Raw genomic sequence first — 12,959 nt, forward strand, 5'->3', positions numbered from 1 at the left:
ATTGTGTTAGTCGACGGGGTGAATCGTACGGAGAACACCTTAACACTAGAGAGAATATTGACCATGGACGATGGCCTGGTATTGAATCGTAATAATGTGCTGTATCTTTTCCATCATATATCAAAGTTAAGAGCAATTGAATCTGTTGATATTGCTGTAGCTGAATGTATTACTGTAGAACAACATGATCGGGGCATTTGCATATAAGTTCAACCTTAATTCATAATTTGTTACTAGACGCTGCAGTGTCGTTGCATCCTTTGGGCTTTGTTCTATCAGAGAGTAAATGAGTTCTTCTCAAACGCAAAAGTTAGGGATTAGGATTCCAAGATGGCGGTCGAACCGGGTAGATGTGCGTGAGCGTAGCTCCGTCCCCCAGCTCGGGCCGCACCAATTGAAGCTTACAAGTTACGCGAACACCGAGCCCAGCGCAGCGCACCCACCCTCCACAATCGACGGAAGGTGAAGAAAGGAAGAAGAGGTGACGGTCCAGCCCCGCCGATCCGCCCCAGAGCAGCCCGCTCTTCAGCAAGGCAACCCGGAGCCGTGCGGATCCGCGGAGGGCGTCACAGGCCCAGCCAGCATCCCAAAACGTCGGCTGGGCAGAGAAAGGCATAGAAAGAGGACCGGAGCCTAGAGAGTGGTGGCCACGCTCCCCCTCACCAAGAGCCCCCCCAGCGGGAGAAGAAGGCGGATGGAGCGGAAGTTCCGAAGGACGGCCCGGAACAAGAGCCGAGCCCACGGAGAGGGATCAGCAGAGCGAGAGGCCGGAGGCGAAGAGTAGCAGCCCAGGCAGAAGCAGAAGCGCCTCAATCGACCCCCGGTTGGAGCTTGGAGGGAAAAACAAGGAAAATCTCGGCGGGGACGGCGGAACACAGGTACGAGCTTGGGGAGAGCCATCGGGAGCCGCGGGAGGGGCCCCAAGCGATAAGCAACACTGACCCCCGGCCACAATACAGGGGGAAAACAATGGGAGAGGAGAATCTCGACCCCTGGCGCAAACACAGGAAAAGCCCAGGCAGGGGGCCGCGCACCCATCCCCAGGGAAAACCAGAAGAGGCACAGAGTTACAAGAAGTCAACCCAGCCACCCCCCCCCACAGAGACACAGGGCCCCCTCCAGCGATAACCCTGATAGGCAAGCCATGAGACAGTAGGCGATAACGAAGGACCCCACGAGGGGAAACGAAAACTCCCACACACTAAACGTGGGCCCAGAGGAGACACCGGGGGGAATCCGCTGGTGAAGCACAGTTCTCCGGGGAAAGAGTGAGAAATAAGGGAACTCCCACTATGCGAAGCCAGTGAGGGAGACAACAGTGACCCGATCAGAGCACAACCGGAAAGACCCCACTAAGGGTAGAAGACAACCTGGCCACCAGGAACACCTGATAAAAACCTAAAACCGGCGGTGAACTAACAACAATATATGCCCGGTCAGTAAAGAGACACACACACATGTCAAAACCCGGGGCTAGACTACAATTACAGGCCGCAGCAGCACACAAAGGTGGTCCTAAACAGGCCCAGGATCTAACACAAATCTGGGGACTAGGAAATATTGACAACAAGCAGCAAAACAGCTGGAAAAGCAAGGGGGAAGAGCCCCCACAACACAGAAAAAACAAACAGAAATGGCCACGAAAGACGATATGAAAACCTGGTTCAAGGAATTCCAGGACCAATTCATATCCTCTACCCAGACGCAATTCGAGAACATGAAGGGGGAATTGAAACAAGCGGTCCAGGACCTGAAGAAAGACATAGAAAATCTAGAGGAAAGGACAGATAACCTGGAAAGGACGGTCCAGAATATAGACGAGGAAGTTCTTCAATATTCAGAAGCACAAGACCGCCTAGCCAGAGTGGCAATCGAGCTCGAATCACAATGTGAAGACTTGGAAAACAGATCCAGGAGGTCGAACATAAGAATTAAAAATATGCCGGAAACAGTGGAGGATAGAGACCTCCGCAATGCAGGTTTTCCAGGACATACTAAAGGATGGCTCCGGAGAAGAAATCCCCATTGACAGGATACACAGAGTAGGCCCTCGAAGGGCAGGGGAACCCAGAGCCCGCCTAAGAGATGTCCTAGTGGCCATGACACAATACACACAGAAGGAACTAATCTTAAGGAAGGCCAACACTCTAGACCAACTAAGAATGAATGGAAAAGAAATTCTTCTGTTCCAAGACCTTGCGCAATCAACGCTTAGAAAGAGAAGAGAAATGGGCCAGGTTACGAAATTCCTTACCGAAAAACAAATCCGATATAAATGGACATTCCCCTTTGGACTTCTTTCACATGGGAGGAAAGACAATACCGAATCGCCACGTGCGAGGAAGGCCTCAAAATATTGGGAGCCCAGGAAAGAGAGACAGAGCCCCCAAACAAAAGAGAGATCCCAAGACAAAAGAGGGAACCGAGGGGGTGGCAAGCAGAAAAGCAAAGAACTAGACTCCAATCCCGTAAAACAGTGGGAAACTAATAGTAAACGAAAATGAACCTCCACGCAAGAACAGATGGAGGGTGAGGTTACAAACATTATGAAGCAACAGACAGGGCAGGTGATCACAGGAAGGTGCGGCAGAGCCAGGGACGACCTAGGAATCGGCACCACAGGCAGGGTTTAGGAACCCCTGCAATCTTCTAAACCTGAGACGTTAGAGGGCATGGAGCAAAGGCACAACGCCGGAGCAACCATAGGGCCCAGGGCCCTCCTCAGGACCAAAGTTGGGGCAGAAAGGGGGGAGAGGAGTGGGAGGGGAGTTGGGGGGAAGGTTGGGAGGGGACCCACAAGATGAATACAGGAAGAAACACAAGCCACACACCAAAGGATGGGGCTGAAAATTCTAACGCTTAATATTAGAGGCCTGAACACGCCAGTGAAAAGGAAAAAAATGGAACACTTCCTGCACAGAGAGAAGTTTGACATAATAACCCTCCAAGAAACACACATACAGAGAAAGAGGAAGGGCCTTACCCGGATAAGAGGATACAATCAAATCCTCCAATCCAATGATGAAGAGAAAAGAAAAGGAGTACTGATCGCATTCGCAAACCACTTGAAAGTCCAAATCAGAGCGACAATGGCAGACAAAAATGGCCGCTACGTCTTTGAGAAGGTGCATATAGACAATCGCCACCTGACTTTGGCGACCCTATACGCGCCAAACACGGGCCAGGAGGGCTTTATAAAAGATACGATCAACAAATTGGAAATCTTCGCAGAAGGGGAAGTGATCCTGACAGGGGACTTCAACATAGCGTGGAACCAAACAGATGACCGCTCGAACCCCAGAACCACCCAACAGGGAACGCCCTCACCAGCGCTCAAACGAACAATGCAGAATATGGCACTCGAAGATGTCTGGCTGAGGCTTAGAGGCACTACAAAAGGATACATGTGTCACTCACAAGTACATGACTCAAGCTCCAGGATAGACTACATATGGGCCACCGGACCCTTAGTGGGAGAAATCCAGGACATAGAAAAAGGTCAGATATCGCTATCAGACCATGCCCCGCTTTGGATCACACTCCCCAAATTCAGGAAGCGATCAGGCCTATGGAGATGGACGCTCCCCAGAGACATCATACAAGATCCAGTAACCAAAGAAACAATTAGAGAAAAGATAGAGGAATATTTCGAGCAAAACGACACCACGGACGTATCCCAGAGCAGTATTTGGGATGCCTTCAAAGCGGTGATCAGGGGACAGATAATAGCACTGAAAGCACAAAAAGACAAGCTATCGTACAAATGGGAAAACAAACTGGAAAAAAAACTGGAAGACATAAGAGAAGAAATGACAAAGAATACCTCCAGGAAAATAAAGAGGGCACATCGCCACATACAGAGCCAGCTAGACCTAATCAGGACAAAAAGAGCGGAAAATCAACTGCTGCACACAAAACACTGGTACGCAATGAAATCAAATAAAGCAGACAAATTGCTGGCAAAGCAACTAAAAGGGAAAAGACAAGAGCAAATGGTGCACTCCCTAAAAAACGGACAGGGAGAAAACAAAACACAATCGGAAGATATAAAAGAAATATTCCGGGACTTCTACCAGGACCTTTATAATTCACAGCACCCAAATGAAAAGGAACAGGAGGCCTACTTAAAAGATATATCAATTCCTACAGTCACGCCAGCTGAAAAAGCGGCCCTTGACCAACCAATAACAACTGAAGAGGTCACAAAAGCTATAAGGGATCTCCCAAAAAATAAAGCTCCCGGACCAGACGGCTTTGCGGCGGCTTTCTACAAAACATTTGCGAACATACTAACGCCCTATCTAACAAACCTATTCAACACTTTCAAGAACGCGAACAACATCGCACCATCCATGAATGAAGCAAAAATTCTCGTCTTCCACAAAAAAGGAAAAGATCCCGAAAACCCGAGCTCATACCGCCCAATAGCCCTAATCAATGTGGACGCAAAACTCTACACAAAAGTAATAGCCAACAGGTTAGCCAACCTACTCCTCAAACTGATCCACCAAGAACAATCAGGGTTTATCCCCAACAGAAAAACTCACGACAACATCAGGCGTATTGTGCATCTCATAGAGAAAGCAGGAATCAAGGAAATTTCATCAGCAATCATTTCGATAGATGCGGAAAAAGCATTCGATCGGGTAGAATGGTCCATGCTGTTCGCGATTCTACGCAAAATGGGAATAGGCAATGAGTTCATAAAGATGTTCGGAGCCAACTACATTTCGCCAATGGCCAGGATCGCAGTCAATGGGGAATTGTCAAACCCCATCAAAATAGGAAGGGGCACTAAGCAGGGGTGCCCCCTATCACACCTTCTGTACGTAATATTCCTCGAACCCTTTCTGGCAAAGATCAGAGCGGCCCCAGACATAAAGGCCATAGAAATGGGCGGACATATGCATAAAACAGCAGCCTATGCAGATGACATGATGATGACCCTTACAGATCCAATCAAGACCCTACCCCTACTTATCCAGCAGATAGAATAAAATGGAGCAATATCCGGACTACAAATAAATAAACAAAAATCGTCGGTAATGACCGTGGCGGGTGATAAATATAAGATATACGAGACTACAAAAGACCTACGTCTGCAAACGGCTGAAGAAGGCGTGAGATACCTGGGAGTGACTCTGACTCCAACCATAAAAAACCTCTACAAGGGGAATTACATGAAACTCCTAGACGGCGTTAAAAGAGATCTGGACAGATGGAACCTGTTGTCAATCTCATGGTGGGGCAGAATAACGGTCATTAAAATGACGATCCTTCCCAGACTGCTGTATTATTTCCAAGCCCTCCCCATTCGAATACCGAAGACCTTCTTCAAGACTCTCACCAAAACAATAACCAAATATATTTGGCAGGGTAAAGCATTGAGATTGTCACAACAGGCTCTCACGGCGCATAAAGCAGATGGAGGAATGGCGCTCCCCACTTTAGGAAATATTACGAGGCGGCACAATTATGGCTCCTAAATGAATGGATCACAGATTCTTCAGATAAATGGTGGGAAACGCAGGATAGAGCAGTAGCAAGATCAAATTTGAGACACCTCCTCTGGAGAAAACCCGAGCACAGACACCAAAACATCAAAATAAGTGAAGTTATGAGTACCACCATGGAAATTTGGGACAAAGCAACCAAAAAAGAAACGCTTACAATAGACCCAGCCCCATTCATACCAATGTTTGATAACCCAAACTTTCCCCCAGGTGTGGAAAAAGGAACATTCCAGAAATGGCGAGAAGCAGGCTGTACAAAAGTGGGTGACATGTTCGAGGGACTCCAGATCAGAACATTCTCAGACTGTCAGGAGCTGCTGGGCCTCACGGAAAAGGACAGGTTCCAATATGAACAAATTCTCCACTGGCTCATGACGCCAAGAATTTCCAAGGCGCTGACAAGGGTTCTCACCCCATTTGAGTCATACATGCTGACTCAGAGGGGCTATACAAATTCATAAACGTCCAGGAAGAAAACATAACATGGCACTACATGAAAAAATGGGAAATCACGCTACGAAATCAAATCGCGAGAGAACAATGGACATACATCTGGCATATAATCCCAAAATGGACACGAGCGATACAAACGAGGGAAGCATGGACCAAAGTAATGGTCCAATGGCATTACACCCCGGAAAGAATGCACAAAATGTTCCCAACAGTACAAGGGAAATGCTGGAGGGGATGCGACACAATGGGAACATGGAGGCACATTTGGTGGGACTGTAAAGAACTACAACATTTTTGGGCGGAAGTGAGGAAACAAATGCAAGCACTGTTCAAAGGAACGGATAGCCTAGGAGAAGAAATATGGATGTGTGGCATGTGGCCCCCTCGAGATAAATCTCTCACCAAGATGCAAAAACTGAACTTTATGGGAAAGGGCTATGTTGTGTCCCATTGTTTTGTGTTTAAAGAAATGCCAATAAAAAAATGTTGAAAAAAAAAAGTTAGGGATTAGGTACGAGATAAGGAAATCTCACCAAGAGTGGGGACCGATCAGTTAAACCGTCAAATTGATTTTAAGAATTGTTCCCTTGACCGGTATGACAATAAAGATATTGAAGTCTCACTGAGGAAGGATGGGAAATTAAACCCCTTAATGACAACATTCAGCACTACTTACAACTCTAAAAGAACGATTGTAGAAAAAGGAAAAATAAATCAAATTTGGGAAGGTTGATTCCTGGGATTGGCTAGCTGGTGCATTGACAACATGCACAGAACAGTAATGCTAAGAGCCATCTCCGGCTGAGTTCCATGAGTTCCTGGAACACCAGGGGGTTTGTACATTTGTTTATCAATGTGCACTGTGCTGTTGGACATTTTTATATTGTATGCCTCCAGAGGTTTGGATGACTAACATTCCCATTTTAGATGGTTCAGTCTATACCTGAATTGTGCTAAAAAAAAAGGTTTGAGGGGGAAGACCCTTGGCTGGTCTATTAACAATTATAAAGAATGGGATAGGTCTGAGAGTACAGGACGAGTGTAACCCCAACCTGTACATTCAAATATTGGCAATTGAATTGGGGACACAAAAGCGAGCCATGGAAAGCTTGTTAGTGATTATCAATTTGTATTGGAACCCTGTTGCATGGGAAACAATGAGATTTGTAGATTGTGTAACGTCTTTGGTTGACGATTTTAATACTTTGCTGCAAGACCCGTGGATTATCTTGTGTGGCGACCTGAATATAGATAGTCTATTCATTGATCCAAGTGAATGTAGTAATGTCTGGGTTGAGTTCCCGGGGAATAAAGGTAGAGTAGCAATTTGGGCCAGGGACCTACAAGACAGAGATTTTCGAATACTAAATGGTCACACATCAGGGGGTATCCCCCACATGGCACAGAGCACTTCAGCATTCCACCCTCAATTATTTTTTTGTGTCTCAAAATGCTACTCATTTGGAAAGATCTTTAGAGGTAATTCCAACACAGAACAGCAACCATGATTTATTGAAAATGACATGGTGTCCTCCTATAGAGAGGAATCAACAGTGGTGGGTGGCTAAGGTTGAGATAGAAAGCGGATGCAACAGGGTGCGGTTAAGCGGTTGAAGCCAGCTGATGTGTCCCTATTTATGGAAAAATATTTGATCATGTTAAGGGACCGTCCTATTGGGATTGATTTCATCTCCGTACTTTCTGATTTTACTGAACTTAAAACTTAAACCAAGACATACTTATAAAGACATTTTCACTCAAAAGAAAAAGTTACATAAGGATATCAGGAACATGCAAATTCTTCCTGGTCTGGTCTGGTCTGAGCTGCATGTTGTAAAAAACAGAGACACCAATATACGAATTGGTTCATTTGGCACAAGAGCATTGTTCTCCAACATGATGCAGAGTCAATGCTTAGAATGCTATCTACCAATAATTTTAGGAACTTGTGGAAACCCTTAAACAAGACTGGGAACTCCCTAATAGCTCTACAGAGCAATCTGGTGTCAGAGGACAAATGGGCTCAACATTATGGGAGGCTGTTTGCTGTTCTGGAAGCAAATGACCAGCACCCGTTTTTTAAGGATTAATGAGAATGGGTAATTCCTTTTGACAAAGAAGAGACAATGGTTTTGATTAGGAAAGTCAGTATCTCCTGTGCCCCAGGACCGGACGGACTGACAAATAGCATGTTGAGGTCAGCTCTGGAGGAATGGGTGGGATTTTGGAATTATCCTGTTCAGCCAAATCACAAAGGCCAATAAAATTCCATCATCATGGAAATTGGCTATATTGATCCCAGTCTTCAAGAGGGGCAATAAGGCAGATCCCAGAAACTGCCATCCTTCTGCTCTACTTGATGTTTTGCATCATTGATATTTGTGAGAATGAAAGAATGGGTGTTGAGGTCAGAGCATTATGATTGTTGCCAAACAGGGTTTGTGAAAGATTTTGGTTGTAGCTTGAACTTGCTATTGATCAATCAATTGAAAATTAGAGTGATGAAGGAAAAGTCTAAGCTGCACCTAGCCTGTATAGATTTAGAGCAAGGCTTTGATAGCATAAACCGTGATCTGCTATGTAAGAAACTTTCTTATATGGAATTGACCAAGAGACCTGGTTTTGGCGATGAAAGCACTTCACATGGAAACTTCAGTTCAAGTGAGACTGAATAGCTTGGGCCTCTTGTCCAGAAAGATTAACACTAACAGAGGACTAAGGCAGGGCTGCCCTTTGGCCCCTGCTTTGTTTAATCTATTCATTTCGGACTTGAAAGATGTCATGAATCCAAATACTGCATTCCCATCAAGGATAAATGGTATCCCTGTGGGATGGATGATGCATGTCGAGCAAACTCCCATTGAATTACAGCAAAAATTGAAAATCTTGCAGGATTATGTAGAACATAATGGACTAAAAATAAATGTAGCTAAATCTGAGATTCTGGTGCTGCAGAAGTTAACAGGAAGTAAAAACAAAATCCTTTCAATGGTTAATAGGAACAGAGTTTGTAAGACCAGCTGAAGTGATAAGATACTTGGGAATGTGTGTAAATTGGAGTGTAAACGACTTCCCGCGGATCACTGAGCTAAAAATGAAAGCAAAGAGCCTGGTGGCCCAGGGAGTTGTGATACACAAAATATTTGGGCCATTATCACTAATTCCAGCATTAAGGTTCTATAAAAGGAAAGTGGTCCCAATTTTAACGTTTGGGGCAGATGCTTCCTTGTGCCTCCCATGGGAGATTTGGGGAGCAATGGAAGGCACTTTTTGGAGAAGAATCTTGTGCTTGCCAAATTGCATCCTAATCACAATCATAAGGTATGAACTGCGTCTTCTTTCAGTTCACACGATTGTGTTTTGGAAATCTCACGCGCTCTTTCAAAACTAATTATGAACGATAACCTGCCTCAATTTTCTGTCATAAAGGATAGGAAAGTTTGTGTTTATGACTGGTATTGCAACTGTGGGCTGAATGAACTGTGCAAAGAGATCCTAAGAAGTAATTGAACATCTGTTAAATATCAACCCTACTTCCATAAAAAAAAGTTGTGGTGCAAGGATTCGATGGAAAAATAGACCAGGAAAAAGGCATTCAAATCAATTGTACACCTAAGTAATTATATTACATCCTCGCATGTACTTCCAAAATACCTGGCCAAATTCCCCAGTCCCCACCATCGTGAACTGTTCTTGAGATTTCAAATGACCACATTTCATACAAAGGAGGTCTTAATATCTCGAAATCAAGGGGACTTTATAGATAAGAGTTTGTAGATTGTGTAAAAATGCGATGGAGACCTTACAGCACTTAACTTCATTCTGCCCAGCGCTGAGTCTTAAGAACAAATTATCTAGGTACATTCATATTGAAAAAAGCATCATTAGGTGCTGATGAGTGGTGGGAGCATATGTGTGGGATGATGATTTCAAAATAATATTCACTTTAACAAAATACTTGAAGTGTTCAAAAACATGCTAAAAATAAGTACAGATGGATTGGTTGTGTAAGGGTATGAGAAGCCAGTGTTTTACAAGCCAAGAGAAATAAGTATGCATTCATTTGAGAAGATGAATTGTGGACATTTGTGTTACTGTTATTGTATCGATAATGTGATATTGATGGTAAAAGTTTGAAATAAACTAAATAACAAGAGAAAAAGAAAAAAAAACAATGTCAGCATAATTTCCTTTATCATCTGCGTTTCCATAGTCGGGATCATACAGTGGTCGAAGTGTACAAAAAGAAGTAGTGGAACCATGTTCCCTGCTAGCCTGCTCCCGCTCCTCACAAACCCCATCACCATGCCCACTGCCACGGGCAATCCAAACCCCCAAACACACCTGCTATTTAAGGGAATGTCCAGTGCAGTGCACACCATTCAACTTCTTCCTACACTTTTATTTTAAAATTATACCATTAGGGAACAGTTTCTTTTTTAAATAAAAGTATAGGAACAGTAAAACGTTTTTTTTAAATAGGGGTTCACCTCTCCTGCCCACTTTGACCACTGGGATTATAACAAAATACAAGCATGGGCACAGGCGTGTTTTTGTTACATGGCCTAGGGTCGTAAGCCTAGAATGATTTAATATAGTCAGCCTTCTTCATCCTGCTTTCTGAAATTAACAAGCTTCATTTTCCCCTAAGTACATCCTTGCATATATCACCTCATATGTAAGGGTCTACCAGATCCCAGAATGTGTCTGTGTGTGCAGACTTTGTGACTAGTTTGTAGCTAGTTGTTTATATGCAGCTGGTTCCTAAACTGCTCTTGTGTTTGTTTAGGTAACATCTTGTTAATCTTACACTTATTGTAGAGTTTTGTACATGAGTTTTGTCACTTCCTCTGGTGCAATCTTAGTCAACTGTCATCTGACGTCACTACCAGTGGGGTAATCCCAATCAAATGTCACGTGCCATAACTTCCTATGCAGTGGTCGAAGTGTAAGAAAAGAAGTAGTGGAACTATGTTCCCTGCTGGCCTGCACCGCTCCTCACAAACCCCATTGCCCTGCCCCCTCCCACACACAATACAAACCCCCAAACACATGTGCCTGCTGTTTAAGGGAATGTTCAGTGCAGTGCATTGAAAGTGCAAGTTTCAACTATGCTTCCTACACTGTTATTTTAAAACGAAACCGTTCTGGAACGGTTTCTTTTTAAAATATAAGTATAGGAGCTGTAAAACTTAATTTTAACAAGGTAGAGGAGCACCGCTCCCGCTCACTTCGACCACTGTTCCTATGATGATGTAGCGTGTGTGTGATATCACTTCCACTACCTCTGGTATCTTAGTGAATTGACGTCCCTGTATGTCACAAAAACAGTCCCCACATATAGGATTGCCCAGGACCGCTTCTAAACAACTTGTTACGTGGTGTTCAAGAACCCTTCATAGATACACACATATAACTGCATTCTGTGACCGGGGATCACTTCCCTTGCATGCATGACCTCTGTCATCATGGACTATCCAGTAGCTACTGACGACCTTATAATATACAATACATGCTGTAAAATGAGAACATAATCTATTCTAGAAACACATTTAAAGACTTCTAAAATCCGAGTTTATGGTCAGAGGACTGCTAGCCCAAATACCTCTGGGCTTATCAAATGGAGGAATAATGATCATGGCTTAAGCTTAATGAGATGTTGGTGTGAGGTGGACGGTGAGGTTGACTGGTGCATGCCGAGTGTCTTGTTAATAACACAAAGCTTTGTTTAAGAGACTGGCCTTGTCTTTCACAGTGCATATAGAGGTTAAGGCGAAATTCACATTATTCATTTTTGGGTGTTGTCATGTCTATGGGAAGATCAACTTTTGTAACTGTGTTTAATTAATAATTGTACTTAATGTACCTCAAAAAAGAGGTGGCTAGGTAGGGCAGGGCATTCCAAAGGGTAGACCAATGGGCCCTGGAGTCCCTATCTGGCAGACACCATGCAATGTTATGCTATATCATGATATTGGGTTTTTATAGCGCACCTGCTATGTTCCTTGTCCCTTGGAGCTTTGGGACCTGCAGGGGAATGGCTCTAGGTTTGGTTCCTAGGGAACAGAACAAAACTGCTCAGCTGTTATGTTGATGTATGTAGATCGTAAGAAAGTGGGTTCTCCACATGGGGTAAGCTTCAGGTGCTTTTGATGTATAGTCATTAGGACTTGGCCTCGGTGTAGCCTGCGGTGGATATGTATGTTTGTCTGTGGTCGATATCTGGTAGTGTCATGGTAGTGTGGGATGGTATGTGTCTCAGAGTCTTTGTTTTAAGCTTGGGTTTACATAGGGACCTGAATCATTGTATGCATGCATGGTCTGTGGTGGTCTGGTCGCTGAGCTTAGTGTACAGCGTTAAGTGGTGTGGGTGAAATGAGATATCAGTTATGGTGAAGACTGAAAATGCTTGTATGATGCAATTTAGGTGCAAAACATCTGGGGTGGCAGGGAACCAAAAGAGATCCTGGAAATGTTTTTCGAAGTAGCCCAATGTTCCCACATAAGATCTGGAAAAAATGGCGCCAGACAGTGAAATTAAAAAGTAGATCAATACAACAAAGGAATGTGTGCAATGGGGAGAGATGGAAGGAAGGGTGTTGGGTGCAAGGCAGAGAGGATAAGAGAGTTCCATGTAAGCCCGTCGACCACTATAAGCCCTCAACCAGGAGCAAGCTATCACAAGGTACCGGGAGAAGGGGGAAATGTTGATGAGAAGGAAAAGTGCAATCATGTAGCGACACATATCAAACAGGAGCAAACGCTAGTTGGCAGCAGTCAAAAGGGCCAGACATCGTTGAGGAGCAAAGTATTGCATGGCTCACTTTAAGGAGAAAGCATTGTTCAGGATCATATCGTTGCAGGATGCAGGAAGAGGGGCAATACATATAATGGAGATCAACATGACTCAATAGTCGAGAAAAATATCACAGAAATACACTGACAAAATGCATAGATTATTGACACTTTGTCAACTGCAGTGCCCCTTACCTG

At 44.3% G+C, this 12,959-nt stretch overlaps 1 protein-coding gene across 1 annotated transcript in view; it reads right to left on the reverse strand.

Moving 5' to 3' along the window:
* The window catches only part of LOC138488151 (transmembrane protease serine 11D-like), a 942,850-nt gene that overhangs the window by 929,223 nt on the left and 668 nt on the right, over positions 1 to 12,959 (reverse strand). The window lies entirely within an intron of this gene.

The sequence above is a fragment of the Ambystoma mexicanum genome, chromosome 9, assembly GCF_040938575.1.
Source record: "Ambystoma mexicanum isolate Mex_15411 chromosome 9, UKY_AmexF1_1, whole genome shotgun sequence".
In the NCBI taxonomy this organism is placed as follows: domain Eukaryota; kingdom Metazoa; phylum Chordata; class Amphibia; order Caudata; family Ambystomatidae; genus Ambystoma; species Ambystoma mexicanum.